The sequence below is a fragment of the Schistocerca gregaria genome, chromosome 10, assembly GCF_023897955.1.
Source record: "Schistocerca gregaria isolate iqSchGreg1 chromosome 10, iqSchGreg1.2, whole genome shotgun sequence".
Taxonomy (NCBI): Eukaryota; Metazoa; Arthropoda; class Insecta; order Orthoptera; family Acrididae; genus Schistocerca; species Schistocerca gregaria.
This window is the reverse complement of record NC_064929.1, coordinates 168439378-168457110: the sequence shown is the minus strand read 5'-3', so window position 1 is coordinate 168457110 and position 17733 is coordinate 168439378. Positions and strand designations below refer to the sequence as shown.

Here is a 17733-nt window from a genome sequence, read left to right as displayed (position 1 = left end):
ACTAAAGAGCACCGTCTACATCACATTCTAACTAAGAAAATGTGTTATCTACTGACGTAAGTATTTCAATTGCTGTTGTATCTTTGTTTATCTCCACAGATTTCTTACTTTTATCTCCGTCTGTCTGTCCCATGCTCTGGCTCTCTTGCAATGTTGCTTTCAAACTCTTTGCCTATGTATTGTCCATCTGCCCCTATGCATCTTGTTTATCCATTTCTGTCATCATGACCGCCCCCACACTTAACACGATTTTCCTCGCTGCCTCTCTCATGTTCTTTTATCTCTGCTTCCATCCCCCACCCCCACCCCTACATCCCTTCTCACACACTTACAGATACAATATGAGTTTTGTGTAAGTCATAACTGCTTGCAACGAACTGGATTAAACGCATATCAAAATGTTATAATGTGTAAGTAGTTGTGAATTTTAATAATTGTTACTCATACTATTGTATCATGAAGGTGTACGACCTATTTTAAGCCACGACCATCCATCTCATATAGCCCAGAGTAGAATTTTATTATCGTGTTTTGATAACTTTTAGAATAGATTCGCCCTGTTTTACATAAGGTTTTCAGTTTGTCCGTGGCTCCAAAATTTTGACATGGTGATGTAGTTTAACATACACAATCTCATTCTAAATATTTTTAATTCCATATGTAAACTGATGCTCAACGTCATTATTTATGTAACCTGACCTGATGAGACCTACCACGCCCTCTTACGTCACGCCAGGGTTTTAGACATACAATATATTTTTTTACATCGTATTACTTATCAAATAACAATTTCAATTTGACGAAAGGTATTAAACTGTAATCGTGCCCCGGATTAGCCGCTTAGTAATTCTGATAAGCAGCCAGCGGCGACACAGTTATGTCCGTGTAACTGACCAGAATACATTCTCGCGAAACGACGCTGCAAAGATAAGACTCACGTAAAGGTGAAATGGCGCTTACACCGTAAAGAAAGAATCGGGTCACGTTCTTATCCGGTATAATAGAAGGGGTACATGTTGATCTGTCTGTCTGGCAATACTTTTTTTTCCGTGCAGCATGGCTTCCCTTCCTCGCTGCGTGCTTGTGTGTGTTAGTGCGTCTGTTGAATGTACGTGGGTTGACGATGATGTCTGGTTTGTGGGGCGCTCAACGGCGCTGTCATCAGCGCCCGTAAAAAGTCCCAATTTTTACACCGTCCATTTTCTTTTCACAATCCAATCTAGTCACTCTCACACTTGATGATGATGAAGAAATGATGAGGAAAACACAAACACCCAGTCCCCGGGCAGAGAAAATCCCAACACGGCTGGGAATCGAACCCGGGACGGTCGAAGTTCGTGAATTCCACGGCGCGCCCCATTGTGCTCTCTCACGACGTCTAATGGCTATTGAGGTCACTGATATGGAGCACCTGGCAGTAGGTGACAGCACAATGCACCTAATATGAAAAACGTACTTTTTGGAGGTGTCCGGATACTGTTGATCACATACTGCATCAGTGCATCGCAAGTGCTGCCTGCAAAAACTCCTCAGAAAATAAAGCTAATTACCGAAATCGAAATTAGGTACGTTTTACAGAATGTGCTTCTACTGTTTCACTCCCTAGAGCATTTTCTTCACTCACATCCGTCAGCCCCAGATGAAAATCAACCCAAGTCGAAGGGCATCCACTATAAGAACTCTTGTGTACTTACTAGATTCATGGACTCCTTATGCCTGAAGTGGTAAGAATGGAAGACATGAGGTCGCGAATGCTTTGCGTCTAACCACTGCCGCACAGCAATGTAGGAACCACTGCATGATTACAGCTGTGTTGTTTATTGTAGCGAAGTGAAAAATGAAGCAGTTTCTGGTCCTTTGTGGGAACTACGTGCAATTCGGAGAGGGCATTTACGTGAGATATTTCAGCATATATGTATAAATTTTACTGTCGCAGATGGATAATTCAGAGCATATGTGCAGTAGGTGGACTATGTGAGGAACAAGGATCATGCTGTTCATACATTCATTTCACAGCCTCTACCACGTTGTCTTACGCGTTAATGCTAGCATTTGAACAAAAAAATGTATTTATTGGTAACTTATGCAGTCAGTTTTAAAGTTTGACAAAATAGTGACGATAATGAGCTTTTGAAAGTACTTCATTTTCGAGACCCAAACACTACTAAACCTTTTTCTTTTACCCCGCTAAGGGGTAATTACCGCCAGGTTGCGAACAACTGTCCTAACGTAACAATTGTTCTACACTATCTGAAGAGAACTATAAAAAAAAATTGCATCTCGGCACAGCTTCTTCGGTGTCATGTGTCGATACCAGTCCACAGGCGTTGCGAATTTGGGAACGCAATTGTAAGTTTCCGTCCGACACTAATAATACCCGATCAGGATCTGGCGGACCCGGTGGTGCGCGCCCACTGAGCCATGCATCCAGTAGCATTGTAGCGTGGGCGCCCTCTACTGCTGCTGCTGCGATATACGATGATCGACAGGAGCTTCTCAGCCTAGCGGCATTTGGATCTTCTTCTCAACACCACCATCGTTCATGCTTAGAACTGCTAGCCTCATAGTAGTTGTTATTGTATGAGCTGGACTCTGTTTGTTACTGCATTATTTGCGACGAGTCTTCATACACTTGGAGAAATATCAGTTAGGTTAATCTTCTGTTTTATGTGTCAAATCGTTCGCTAGTCATTTCTTTCTCCAGCTTTCCTACAACGACAGTTACCTCAACACTCTGTAGACCCCCTCTCCTTATCACAGTGTGCTGACTTCTACACAACTTCTGCTTACTGGGGAAACATATTATCCAACGGTGACCGTTCTGCCAGTCCAGAAGTAGCTTAGAGCTTCCAACTCAAACAGGCGCTCAGGTATTACAGCGCTGCAGCATGGACTCAACAATGGATGAATCTCATCCAGTAAGATCGTCGCCCACAAAAGGCAATGTTCTTGGTTGGAATGCTGCTCTGGCCCACAGTTTTAACCTGCCACGAAGCTGTACGTACGACATTGTGACGGGCTGAGTGCAAACTTAAACGGGAGAGCATGTTCGTGTGTGATCTAGAGAGAGATTAATATTTGTGTCACTTCAGACGAACAGCGTTAGTACTGGCTGACATTTGCCGAAGGCAATATGAGACAGTGAAAGCCTGCCACTCCCTCTGAAACAGTACCAGTATATCCATAAAAGATTAAGAACCTGATTTCTCTTCTGGAGTACAGTCCCAGACACTGAACATGAGTCATTGACTACGCTATCTGACCATCCTCATAAAGTTTCGGAAGTGGCGAAATTTTCGCAAAAGGCAACGATAGGGGGGATTGCTCAAAAGCAATAGAGACGAAATTTACGTTTTAAAATCGACCTATTCTAACTCAAATCTGTACTAAATTGGTTCTTTAGGCTCAGTCTGTTCTGGACTAATGTGTTTGTCATTTTTGGTCTACAGTCAGTAATAACCTGAACAACTGTGAGCTTGTGTGGTGGAAGCAACAGTTCCCGATTACGCCTTCTCTGCCGCCGTGTATCCCGAGGAACATCATCGGTGTCGCCTGACCTGCGTTGCTGAAAAGTTCTTACGGAAGGTAATGGCAAGTGCTGCTTAGGTCCTGAGCAGACCGTAATGTGAGTGAATGGGGCCCGTTTCTGTGAATGATATCTTAACTATTCACATATGTAGAGTTTGTATGCGTGGTGGAGTTAGTGAAGAAAGGCACGGGTGCAGGATAATAAATTCTTGAACAGTAAATGTATGAAAAATGCAGTATAACGTTTGAGTATGCAGTACACACGATTACTCGTCATGGATAAGTGCAGGATCGGATTTAATCGTTTAGCATCCACTCCAAACATAAGGCACAATAATACGCAACAAAAAAGGTACACACTTCTGAAACAAGATCTTGAAAGTGAGAGAAACTGTTTGTAAGTCACTTGAACTTACGGATACTGTTCACCACGTATTCTGATGAAATCAGTAGCGACATCATACGCGTAACGTTACGACGGCAGATCTGAATGAAAAATTCTAAACGGAAAGGACACCATTCTGCATAACCACCTAGCACACTTGATTTCCGATCACCTCAACATACCCCGACTACTGCCCACTTGGTGTGTCTCCCCACTCCCCACAATACTGAAAGTTGCTGGTTGAATGCGTCCACGCCAAATCCACAGTAGTAGTGTCTGAATCACGTTTCCCTGACACGCTGCCAGGAAAGAGAATGCTTCGCGTGTAAATTGCGCGAGGCGTCGAGCCGAAAAATACGCGTGTAGCACTCTGATAGGCCGGCACCGGTCAAAGCTTTCGCCTGTGCACAATATATACCTTCTCACACTGGCTGCGTAGACGTACCACTCCATCAGAGAGTCTTTGTTTTGAGAAGTGAGTTGCGCGTGGTATCCGATTAGGGAAGTTGCTTTAGCTGTGATGACCGTGCTTCTACAGAAGATCTCGTACGTAGTTGATTAATATCAGCGTGCTCTTTTTCATGGTTAACGTAGGATGTCCAGCACTGTTACTGGAACGTTTTGGCTGAGGGGACAGTGAGACACGGAAGTGCAAAAATACACTATGTGATGAAAAGTGTCCGGACATCACCAAAGCCTATGTTTTTCATATTAGGTGCATTGTGCTGCCACCTACTGCCAGGTAATCCATATCAGCGACCTCAGTAGTCATTAGACATAGTGAGAAACAGAATGGGGAGTTCCGCGGAACTCATGGACTTCGAATGTCGTCAGGTGATTGGGTGTCACTTGTGTCATACGTCTGTACGCGAGATTTCCACACTCCAGAAAATCGCAGGGTCCACTGTTTCCGATGTGGTAGTGACGTAAAAACGTGAAGGGACACGTAAAGTACAAAAGCGTACAGGCCGACCTCGTGTCTTGCCTGACAGAGACCGCCGACAGTTGACGAGGGTCGTAAGGTAGAATAGGCAGACATCTGACCAGACCATCACGGGAATTCCAAACTGCATCAGGATTCACTGCAAGTGCTATGACAGTTAGGCGGGAGGTGAGGAAACTTGGATTTCATGGTCGAGCGGCTGCTCATAACCCACACATCATGCCGGTAAATGCCAAAGGAGGCCTCCCTTAGTGTATGGAGCGTAAACATCGGATGACAGAACAGTGCACGGTACACAATGTGGCGGTCCGATGGCAGGGTGAGGGTATGGCGAATGTCCAGTGAACGTCATCTGCCAGCGTGTGTAGCGCCAACAGCAAAATTCGGAGGCGGTCGTGTTACGGTGTGGTCGTGTTTTTCATGGAGGGGGCTTGTACCTCTTGTTCTGCGTGGCACTATCACAGCACAGGCCTACGTCGATGTTTTAAGCGCCTTCTTGCTTCCTACTGTTCAGAAGCAATTGTGGGATAGCGATTGCATTTTTCAACACGATCGAACACCTGTTCACAATGCACGGCCTGTGGCGGAGTGGTTACATGACAATAACATCCCTGTAATGGAGTGGGCAGCATAGTCATGACCTGAATCCTATAGAAAATCTTTGGAATGTTTAGGAACGCCGACTTTGTGCCAGGCCTCACCGACCGACATCGATCCTCTCCTCAATTCAGCACTCCGTGAAGAATGGGCTGCAATTTCCCAAGAAACCTTCCAGTATCTGCCTGAACGTATCGTGGCCGAGCTGTTCTAGGCGCTTCAGTCTAGAACCGCGCAACCGCTACGGTCGCAGGTTCGAATCCTGCCTCGGGCATGGATGTGTGTGATGCCCTTTGGTTACTTACGTTTAAGTAGTTCTAAGTTCAAGGGACTAATGACCTCAGATGTTAAGTACCATAGAGCCATTTGAACCTGGACGTATCCCTGCGAGAGTGGAAGCAGTCATCAAGGCTAAGGGTGGACCAACACGATATTGAATTCCAGCATCACCGATGGAGGGCACTACGAACTTTTAAACCATTTTCTGACATCCGCCCGGATATTTTTGATCACACAGTGTATGTACGTGTCACTTTCGTGTTGCTTTATGGCTGTTCAAAGTGTCTTATCCCGTTGGAAATTAGTGGTAAGTTTCTGTGGGACCTAAATGCTTAGGTCATCGATCCCTAGGCTTACGCACTACTTAATCTAACTTGAACTTGAACAACACACACAGGATGGCCGAGGGTGGACTCGAACCTCCGATGGGCGGAACCGCTCGAACCGTGGCAAGGCGCCTGAGACAGCGCGGCACCTGTCACTTTCCTCAAACTCAACTGAGTACATAACGTACATGTACGTTCATCAAATTGCCCTGAAAATATTCATCTTTTACTCAACATATTTACGCAACTAAATTACGTATTTACGCAACTAAATTACGAATTCTGTCTGACCAGTGATTAATTCAAGTATTCGGGAATAGGAAGTGCTTTCATTGCGCAACAAAAAAGAATATGGGAGTTTGAAATGGGAATACCGGTTATCGCAGAAACATCCGGCACTCTGTTATAAGAGTTACTTTCATCCCCAGACGAAGCTGTCTATTAATACTGCTGAATGTAACCGGTTTCTATAACAACCGACTTTCGGTTTTTTATTGCCGTTAATTCCAGTAATAAACGTAGACTTCTAACAGAGATTGAAAAATTCTAATATTCCCTCGGATTTTGCATTAATGTTTCAAGATATTCACTCGGCGAATCAAAGTAAGAAATAAAAAATAGCTAAATAAAAGAAAATTTTATCCACTTTTCGCTGCTTTTCTTGAAAACTAATGAGATAATGAATACTAAAAACAAGTATTCTCTTGTCGATTCTGATGTTTCTAAAACTATTCTCATAAATCATGTAATCGAGAACCATATCACTGTTTCGGCATTACAAATAGTCAGTTCTAAAGGGAGAAAAAGGTTGGAGAAATATTTTTCGTGTTAATTTGTCCGGCTCCAAGGGCTACAAGCAGACACAGCAGCAGATCAGCTACTTCTTATTTTTGTCGTAAACTTCGAATGAATTATTGTCTTAAAAAGGACAAGCCATGTCTGAGTAATTCTTGTACACTGCTCCTGCGCACGCGTCTTCTAAGAGGTGCAGCCACACAAAAACTACGTTACTGTTTGAGCAGTGGTGTAGTGATTCTCAGGTGAAGTGTTTGTTGCTCGTTTCTAATTGTCGCGGTTGTTATTAAAACAACACTATTCGCTTTTTCCATTTTCTGTAGTAAGCAAATATTCAAATGTAATGAAAATTTTATGAAGAAACATTACTCAATTTAAAGGCAAAATGTCTTATTTTGAAACCAAACGCTTTAGCGCTGCTGTTTTGGCAAATGGATATACCGACTTTTTCACAAGATTATAAGTAAAAATAAAAAAAGTGTTACAACCGAACAAAACGAAACAAATACCGAAAAATACCTGTTATTATCAACTGAAATACCGATATCGTATTTGACCGGATTGGTCTCTGCCATCCCCACGTTGAATCGATATCTTAAAAACGTTCAAGGTCGCAATTACGCCTTGTATTTATCTAGCGTGATTCATTTCTGTAAATGTGACCTATCTTATACACAGATCACGTGCAATGAGGATGCAGAACCTTACATGGAAGCCAAAAGCCTATCCACAAAACAACATGGAATACACCAATTAAGTAGAACGTACTTTGGAGCAGTACCAAGTATCGAAGTCTCGCGAGCACGGGATCCCAGGTTCGATTCCCGGCGGGGTTACGGATTTTCACCTGCCTCGAGATGACTGTTTGTGTTGTCCTCATCATTTCAACATCATTCCTGACAGGAGCGAGATTGGACTGAGCAAAGGTTGGGAATTTGTACGGGAGCTAATAACGGTGTAGTTGAGCGCCCCACAAACCAATCATCATCATCATCATCATCATCATCATCGAAGTCTCGCCAACGCTAACTTTCCTTATTGGCTGTAAAAGAAGGCAAAGAATTCAAAATATTTATAAAGATGATAGTTTTTTTTAAATTTTATAATAATAATTCCACTGTTAGCGGAATGCTTGTAGCGTTATATTCAAATCAAGTACTGCCTCAAGTATGAATATAAGAGAACATGTGAACGTTTCTAGTATCATTCAAACTTCACAAATGAATGAGGAATGAAAAAAACGGATGTTTTAGCGAAATTACGGATTATAAACAAGTAACTCAGGAAGAAGAGACGAAAAACAGCTTTCCACTTGTCCTATGACGGACCACGTGGTGCAGAATTGCGTGATTCATAAGAATCAGAAGAAAACTCTGAGCAATAATAAAACTGTAGGAAAATAAGGAATACTTTGCGCTAGTCTCACAGCTTGACAGTTGAAATACCGAGACGATGCCATTATGATGGAACCAGATGTCTCTTGTCTGATCGACGGAAGTGTAGACACGACTGAAGGTGTATGTACTCTGGTAGTCGTGTAAGTTTGGCAAAACCGGCATTGCACCAAGCTGTGAGATCATTCCACGACCTCATCGTAATCCCTGTAGCTCACAGCTTGGGAAAGACCATCGGAACGTTAACCTCAACTCAGTGCACAGCGCCCACAAGTTCTCTCCGACAAGCTTTAAGATCCCGAGGAGACAACGCCGAAATGTAGGGAAGAGAAAGTCCTTAGCAGAGTACCGGAAAAATTGAGCCTTCGTCGAGATGGGGAGCTTGGACCTAGCTGTGTCGTGCCGGTATCTCATTTGTCAGCCAACAATGCTTGCGACTACAGACTTACCTTCACTTTACCAGCCAGAATCTGTAGTATGCACAGTTGTAAATCTATGGCAAGCTACCATAAGTAAGCGTAGACAACGGCACTTCTTCTAGTAGCTTTCGTCAGTTAAGGTCGTGCCTGCATTACTTGTACATTATGTGTGTTACGTACCTATCAGGCGTTATCTCATAAGGCTAGCTTTCTTTACACAAACGATTAGTGTCCTTAATAACCGGAAGCAGTGAATTGTCTAGAAATGAAATGAGGATAAAGAAAGAGCCGTGTAGCCAAACGAACATATTTTTCTACTTAGTTGTCCTCCAGTCTGTTAGTTAACAATAAACAGCATTTTAATACAAATGAAATTGTCAATGTGTAATTGAGATTTTGTTTGAAAATTGTTGATTTGTAACTTGAAACAGAGAAATGTTGTAGTGAAAATAAAGAAACATACAGATTTATCATACACTGAAGTGACGCCAGTCATGGTTAGTATACAGATGGTGGTAGTATCGCATCCACAAGCTATGAAAGGTTACTGCACTGGTTCAGCTGTCATTTGTTGCCCGATGATTCGCATGAAAAGGTTTCCGACGTGATTATGGCGGCACGACGGGAATTATCAGACTTTGAAAGTGGAATGGTAATTGAAGGTAGACGCTTGAGACATTCCATTTCGGAATCCCTAGATTCACAGCATCAAGAGCGTGCAGAGAACAGCAAATTTCAGGCGTAGCTTCTCACCTCGAACAGCACAGTAGCCCACGGCCTTCACTTAACGACCGAGAGTAGCAGCGTATGTTTAGCGTTGTCAGTGCTAGTAGACAAGCAACAGTGGATGACGTAACAGCAGAAATCAATGTGGGACATACAACTAACGCAAAAGTTGGTACAGTGAGGCGAAATTTTGCGTTAACGGGCTATGAAAGCAGATAACGGGTGTGAATGCGTTTCCTACAGGCTTGACAACGCATGAACCTGTGTTCAGTGTATGCCGCCTTTAGAATCTGAACATGGTCGTTATATGGCCGAAACCGGTTATGACTGTGCCATAAACATGTGACTGCGTCCATAAATAAACAAAAAAATTTGCAAAAGGATCAATCACGCACTCCATACAGAAAATGTCATTTTCTCCTAGGCTCGTTATAGTATCGGTTGGACACTAGACACCTGGAAAACCGAAGCCTGGTTTGATGAGTCCCGATTTCAGTTGGTAAGAGCTGATGGAAGGGTTCGAGTGTGGCGTGAACTCCACGAAGCCATGGACCCTAGTTGTCAACAACGCGTTTTGCAAGTTGGTGGTGGCTCCATTAAGGTGTGAGCTGTGTTTACGTGGAATAGACAGAGTCGCCTGATCCATCGGCTTCGTGAAGACTATTTCCAGCCATTCATTGACTTCATCCTCCCAAACCACGATGGAATTTTTATCGGTGACAGTGCACCACGTCACTGTACCACAGTTGTTCGCGATTGGTTTGAAGAACATTCTAGGCAATCTGAGCGCATTTTTCCCATCCCACGGCCAGAAATGAATCAAATTTAACATTTAGTTGCCATAGTCGTGGAGTCCGTTCGTGCACGAAACCCTGCACCGGCAGCACTTTCGCGGTTATGGACGGCTGTAGAATCAGCCTGGGTCATCATTTCTTCACGGCACTTCCAACGACGTGTTGAGTCCATTCTAAGGTCGAATTACTGCACTATGCTGGGCAAAAAGAGGCCCGATACGATATTACGAGGTATCCCAAGATTTTTGTCACACAGTGTATGTTTCCTTCCCAGCGAACTCTACCGGTAATCCTATAATTCACTGCATAATTTATATAGTGTGCCGAAAGTACTGTAGTCCTCGTAGAGCGTAACTCTGATAGTAGGCTTAGCTACTAAGAATGCAAGTAAAAAAACGCCTTTGCAGTTGTTTAACGACTCACAACTCCCACAAAAATGAATAATTTCAGAGGCGACTTTTAATGAGAGTCTTTCTACGTACGTGGTCGTTACTCGGAATTTTTGGGTTAGACATGGGCCAGATGGGAGGGCACGTCCGTATGTCTGCGTGACGAGCTCCAGGGCGCTGCGTTCCTCGGTGGCTCGGCCAGCGCCCCGCAACACCTGCTCAGCAGGGCCGGGCAATCACCCGAGTACCGGCTGGAGTCTGTTTTTGTTGTTTTCCCTCCGATGGTTCCCTCACATCTGGACCAGGCAGACGGCGGCGGCTGCGCGCCAGACGCCCGCCCGCTCGTAGCATGCGCAGTTTACGCGGTCCCGCTGCGAACGCGGCGCGGCGCTGCTCTTGCGTCCTAAAGTGGGCGAAATTGTGGCTGTGTCCCGGCTCTTTACTGGCAGAGGGCTGCGAGCGGGCAGCGCCGACGCGGCCTATCTGTTTTGCCCGCGCCGCTATCGCCTGTAGTCTATCCTCTGCGCTGACGCTGCACATTGCGGCGGTCCAGCTATACACGTGTGTCCGAAACCGTGGCATTATCTACAAGTTACACCAACAATCATTTAGCTTAAACAAGTTAACAGTGTGAAGGAAACGACATTCTGGTACAGATTCTGTCAGTTGCTTCTAGAAAAGTCGAGTATGTTGCCGTAGGCTAGAGAGTAGAAATTCTCTCATAACACCGGCAGGAATCTAGCATAAATAAATGAAAATTAAAAAAAAAACGCTAGCGTGAAACACAGCTTGCCTTATTCACACACGATATATCTCAACCAGTAGACGAAGATGAACAGGTAAACTCTCTTTTGCTATACTTCGGTAAGGCATTCGACACTGTTAGTACGGTCACGTCCAAAAACCCAGAATGAAATTTTCACCCCGCAGCGCTCTGTACGCTGATATGAAACTTTCTGGCAGATTAAAACTGTGTGCCGGAACGACACTCGAACTCCGCATCCTTCCGTTTCGCGGGCAAGAGCTCTACGAAGCTGGTAGAGCATTTTCCAGCATAAGGCAAAGATCGTGAGTTCGAGTCTCTCTGCGGCACACAGTTTTAATCTGCTAGGAAGTTTCATGTCCGCCGGCCGGTGTGGCCGAGCGGTTCTAGGCGCTTCGGTCTTGAACCTCGCGACCGCTACGATCGCAGGTTCGAACCCTCCCTCGGGTATGGGTGTGCGTCATGTCCTTACGTTAGTTAGATTTAAGTAGTTCTAAGTTCTACGGGACTGATGACCTCAGATGTTAAGTCCCATAGTGCTCAGAGCCATTTGAACCATTTTCATGTCCAAAAATATTTAGTCGGATATTTTGGCGTAGAGGACGGACTCCCTATTCTAAATAGAACTGGAACACTTGTTATAGGATCGGTTTTACAAAACGTCATAATTGTTTCCCACTTCGAAGTTTGAAATACGGCTCAAAGGTGCCTACAACCTTCCAAATACGGCTCAAAGGTGCCTGCAAACTTCCTCTCTCTTTCTAGTTGTCGCCGCTTCGGCGACTTGCTTGTCGATGCGGATGATATTATGAAGATAAGGACAACACAACACCCAGTCGCTGAGCGGAGAAAATCTCAGACCCACCCGGGAATCGTATTCGGGCCGATAGGTATGAAATGTCTTCGCGCTGACCACTGAGCTACCAGGGGCGGACAGCAAGGTGTAGACGTATGAGAAATAAAGGCCACAGTTCACAAGTTGACGTGACGTGGAAAGTGGGATAATGACGTCACATTGGCACCAAATTTCACAAAAATTCCGCCCAACGCCACAATGAACGTGTCACACGAGAAGGTCCTCACGGTCTCTCTTACCCACATTTCGTCCCTTGTTTCGAAGCCTCCGCGATGGAGTTTAGAACCGTTGACTCGCAGAGTTTAGTGGTAGGATAAAGTTTCAGACTTGCTGCCGCTGAGAATCGTCACGATAACGCCTCAGGGATTGGCACAAAGGGCGTCTGTGATATCACCCCTTCTCTTGAAGCGTTTATTTCCATGCACTTTCCCGGGTTCGATTCCCGGCGGGGTCAGGGATTTTCTCTGCCTCGTGATGACTGGATGTTGTGTGATGTCCTTAGGTTAGTTATATTAAAGTAGTTCTAAGTTTCTAGGGGACTGATGACCATAGATGTTAAGTCCCGTAGTGCTCAGAGCCATTTTTTCGTGCACTTTGCGATAACGAAGTTTTTGAAAATGCTTCGCGCTGTGGCCGCCCAACGGATGCTTCAGTCCTTTTGTGAAGACATCCTGGGCTAGCAACGCCATTGAACACCATCGAACACCTTTGGAGTGCAGTGCGACTGCAGTTTTTTCTGGTGCATAGTGTGGAACCATAACCGGCACATCATAATCGTTGGACGTATTGGAACGCGATACGAAACGGCAGTGAGTGGTTATGCTTTTTCAACCCTTCTGTTTTGCGCCCTCCTGTGGCGTGATCATGAATTGGTGCACCGTTGACACACACGTCAACAAAACGGCAAGGAGTCCCTCTAAATCCTACAACTACAACAATGTTGTTACTTCAAAGTTTGTTGAGCACTTTAAAATTATACCTACACAGAGGACACCCGTGAGAGAGTCTTCGCCACCTGCTATCAAACATGTTGGGAAGGAGATGCGTCATGAGATTCCCTAACAGCAGGCGCTAAGGAGGCTTGCCATAGGTTTTCTTGGGGAATGGCAGCCTATTCTTCACGGAGAGATACACTGAGGAGAGGTATCGATGTCGGTCTGTGAGGCCTGGCACGAAGTCAGCGTTTCAAAACAAGCCAAAGGTGTTCTGTAGGATCAGGTCAGAACTCAGTACAGGCCAGTCCATTACAGGGATGTTATTGTCGTGTAACCACTCCGCCACAGGCCACGCATTATGAACAAGTGCTCGACTGTATTGAAAAATGCAATCGGAATCCCCGAATTGCTCTTCAACAGTGGGAAGGAAGAGGGTGCTTAAAACATCAGTGTAGGCCTGTGCTTTGATAGTACCACGCAAAACAAGGGGTGCAAGGAACACGACCACACCATAACACCAGCGCCTCCGGATTTTATTGTTGCACTACACACGCTGGCAGGTCAAGTTCACAGGACAATCGCCATACACACACCCTGCCATCTGATCGCAACATTGTGTACCGTGATTCGTCACTCCACACAACGTTTTTCCACTGTTCAATCATCCAATGTTTATGCTCCTTACACCAGGTGAGGTGTCGTTTGGCATTTACTGGCGTGATTTGTGGCTTATGAGTAGCCACTTGACCATGAAATACCAGTTTTCTCACCTCCAGCTTAACTGTCATAGTATTTTCAGTGGATCCTGATGCAGTTTGGAATTCCTAATTGATGGTCTGCATAGATGTCAGCCTATTACACATTATGACCCTCTTCAACTGTCGGCGGTGTTTGTCAGTCAAGAGACGACGTATCACATCGGAAACAGTGGACCTAGGCATGTTTAGGAGAGTGGATATTACAAGTACAGACGTATGACGCAAGTGACACCCAATCACCTGGCCACGTTCGAAGTCCCTTTCTGCTCTCTCACGATGTCTAATGACTACTGAGGTCACTGATCTGGAGTTCCTGGCAGCACAACACATCTAATATGAAAAACGTATGTTTTTGGGGGTGTCCGGATACTTTTGATCACGTAGTGTGTGTGTGTCCACTGTCCCATTTCTCCATCATCACGCCACTAAAGGTAGCAAAACAGGATCGCTGAATAAGCGTAAGTACTTTTTGCTCCTTTGGATCGCATCCCAACTTAGCGGAATGGTTTTGATTGGTCCCTTGTGCTTCCACATTGTACACCAGAGGAAAACTTGCGGACGCACTGCAGTCCAAAGAGGTGAGGTCATGTTGAATAGGGTTGCTAGCCCACCACGTCCTTAGAGGAGGGTTGAAGTGTCCTTGGGGTATCAGCAGTGTCGAAAATTGACAAGAATGTCTCCTTGTCGATCGTCGCACTGAGAATTGTTGATTTCTAGCGTAAGATGTGTGGGAATCAACGTCCCAAGGAAACGGTGGCTTTACTGACGCACTTGATGCCACCCCCTCGGGTCTTAACTTGTAGATAATGAACGGCGGTCTGTCTAAGATGTTTTCCTCGGACACTAAAAAAAAAAGGCCATATTTCAACCATGGGCGTTCAGTTCTGACCTCTATCGCACAGGTGGCAAAAGAAAGGGTGAAATATGGGTGAGAGGGGCGGTGACGACATTCCAGCAGTGTGACATATCCACTGTGGCATAGACAGGTTTGTGGTGAAATTTGGTACCAATGTAACATCATGAACCAGACCTTACATCACACATGTAATTCTGAACTGTGGCATTTTTTCCGCACCCCATTGTATGACGCGTCACCGAGCCAGAGCGTAACGTCGCAGACCATTATAGAAGAATGCTGCAGGCACCTTCGAGACAAATTTCAAACTTATACGTTGCAATGTCAAACAATTACAGGGTTTCGAAAATGATCCTGTAATGCTGTTGGAGAGTTCCGTTTTCATGGTTTTTAAGGTTCACGACGTCGTATCTTCTGTTGAGCGTATCGTGCAATAATATGATTTTGTAGCTACAGTCAGTGGTATATGTGGACAGTGTATGCAGATATTTAGCAGTGGGGAAGAATAAATGAAATTGCCATGTTTGCTCTTGAACTTTTACTCTCCAGAGAAAATGTAGTAACTGATAAGATTTTTTCTTTTAATTATTTTGTGTGATATGTATGGTTGGGTTTTTTTAGCGTTGAAGTAGAGGGGGGGGGGGGGGGGTAGGTGAATAGGTGAAGAGGGTGGAGGTCAGCGAGAAAAATTTTCGAACTGGTTTGACATTAGGTGTAAGCTTTGCCGAGAGCTTTCTTTGTCAAACATTGGATGAATATAGTTATGATAATTTGCGCGACATGAGTTAATTTGGCTCGAGACATGTTCGCTTTCTAGCTGTAATAGTGTTAAACATCTACATAAGCTTCGACTCTTAGTTCTAGACTAGGACAGTATTTTAAATTCGATGGATAATTTTATGAATCACGAAAAATGAAATGTTTGTTTTCTCATGAAGACTTCAGTGTCGACCTCCGATTGTGACCAGATGACTGTTATAGCTGATTAGTACTTTAGGTACCTCACCCAATACGTGAATCGAATGGGTCAGGAAATCTAAAGTATTGGAAGAACGTTCCGTCCGAGATGCATTACACAGTACCTTGCAGAATGTATACGTAAGTGTACATACATACGAGTAATGATAGTAGTCTGAAGTTACAGTATGTGTTTCCAGATTATCGTCCCTTTGAAAGAAAAGTCAAAGCATAATTCTAATGGATCAGAGTGAATACACGCTATGTTTCGCACACTGAACTATAGTGCATTGCAACATTTGTACTCTGCCGGATAGGCTACACAGAAAAGCATGTAGCACTTTTTGGAATTCATGCGATACTGGAATCTGAGCTATTTTGGAAGGATTTGTTTTACAGTGGAAGTGACAATTCAGCACTCAATACACACTTACCTCGGAAAATTACTTCCATTAGTGTTAGTTCCACAAGGTGTGCAGGAGAGGTAGGAGATGAGGTACTGGCGGAAGTGAAGTAACGAAGCGGGTCGTGGGCCGTGCTGGGATAGCGCAGTTACTACGCGGAGCTATTCAAAAAGAATGGTCAGAATTCACTAATTCCAAACTGCGAAATATAGAAACATAATTCTAACGGTCCTATAAGGAGAAAAATTCATATTTGTATGCATTCAATGTGAGTACCATGTATTACATGACAAATATGAGAATGATGCCTCATTTCCTGCCACACACGAAGCGAATTGTCTCTCGTTATCGAATTCACAGTTTCATCAGTACGGACATCTCAAACTTTCAAGAGTGTCAGGTTTAGGGGGGGGGCGGTGGGGGGGGGGGGGGGGAGGAGATAAAAAGGCGGTCATTGTGTAGAGACATTCTCTGAGCTCGTCCGACGTTACCTGAATGATTCCATTACAGGACGTTAGGTTGGAAGAGGAGAAGCAGAAGATGAGCTTCATCACCAGTGATCTCCCGGGCCTGCAGACCTCACACCTTGTGCCTTTTTTTTAATCTGTGGGTTTACGTAAAACACCGAGCTTTTATTCCCAATACGCCTGACACTCTTGCAACATCACATTGTTGAAGCTGAGAATTCGATAAAGAGATACCAGCAGCTTCGTGTGTGGCTGTAAATGAGCCACCGTTTTGACATTTGACGTGAAACACACAGTGCTCACATAGAATGCATACAAATTTGAACTTCTTTCTTTGCAGAAACGCTGGAATTGTGTTTCCATCTTTTCTATTTTGGAAGCAATAAATGTTTGAAATGGGTTCCTTTTATTTTAAATAGCCCCGCACTTGATCGCGAAGAGTAAATGTCCCAGTTTCGTGACCCAGTCCGGCACACAGATTTAATCTGACAGGAAGATTCAGAGCAGACCATGCTGCACTATAGAATGAAATTTCATTCTGGAAACATACTTACCTTTACTTCACACGGTCTAACAATATTTATTTCAAAGCCAGGATGTGAACATAGCAATTTTTTTTCTTGTAACAGGTAATGATACACGCTGAAACAATGAACTGAAATTTGTACCAGAGCCTTGATTTGAACCCAGGTCATGTGCTTAGAAACCAGATGCACTGTCCATTACGCCCCACCGGCACTCTGGGTACGACAGACTGCCCTAGAACATCTCCTTCCCCGATACAAATTCCATTTCACGCCTCAGCCTATTGGTACTCCCTTTCTAAACTCAAATGAGTACTGCCAAGATTTTCCAATACTGGAATAGCCCATTAACAATGTGCGCAATGGATTAATCCTGCCTATACCTCAGGCATAGGTGACATGCAGGATTAACGTCATTTGCCTCATTGCTAAACAGCTATTCCAACATCGGAGAGCCTCGGCAGTAGTGATGTGAGTTTAGTAGGGGAACACTAGTGGGTTGAGGCGTGAACTGAAATTTGCATCGGGAAGGGAGATGTACGAGGGCAGTCGGTGAAGGGATGGTAGCCAAAGCGCCAGTATGGAGCAATGGCTAGTGTATCTGTCCAGTAAGCGGGAGACGCGGGCTCGAATCCCAG

The 17733-nt window shown here is 44.5% G+C and overlaps 1 long non-coding RNA gene across 1 annotated transcript in view; it reads left to right on the top strand.

Annotated features, from left to right (window-relative positions):
• LOC126293363 (uncharacterized) overlaps positions 1–17733 on the top strand; it is a 1719051-nt gene that overhangs the window by 102379 nt on the left and 1598939 nt on the right. The window lies entirely within an intron of this gene.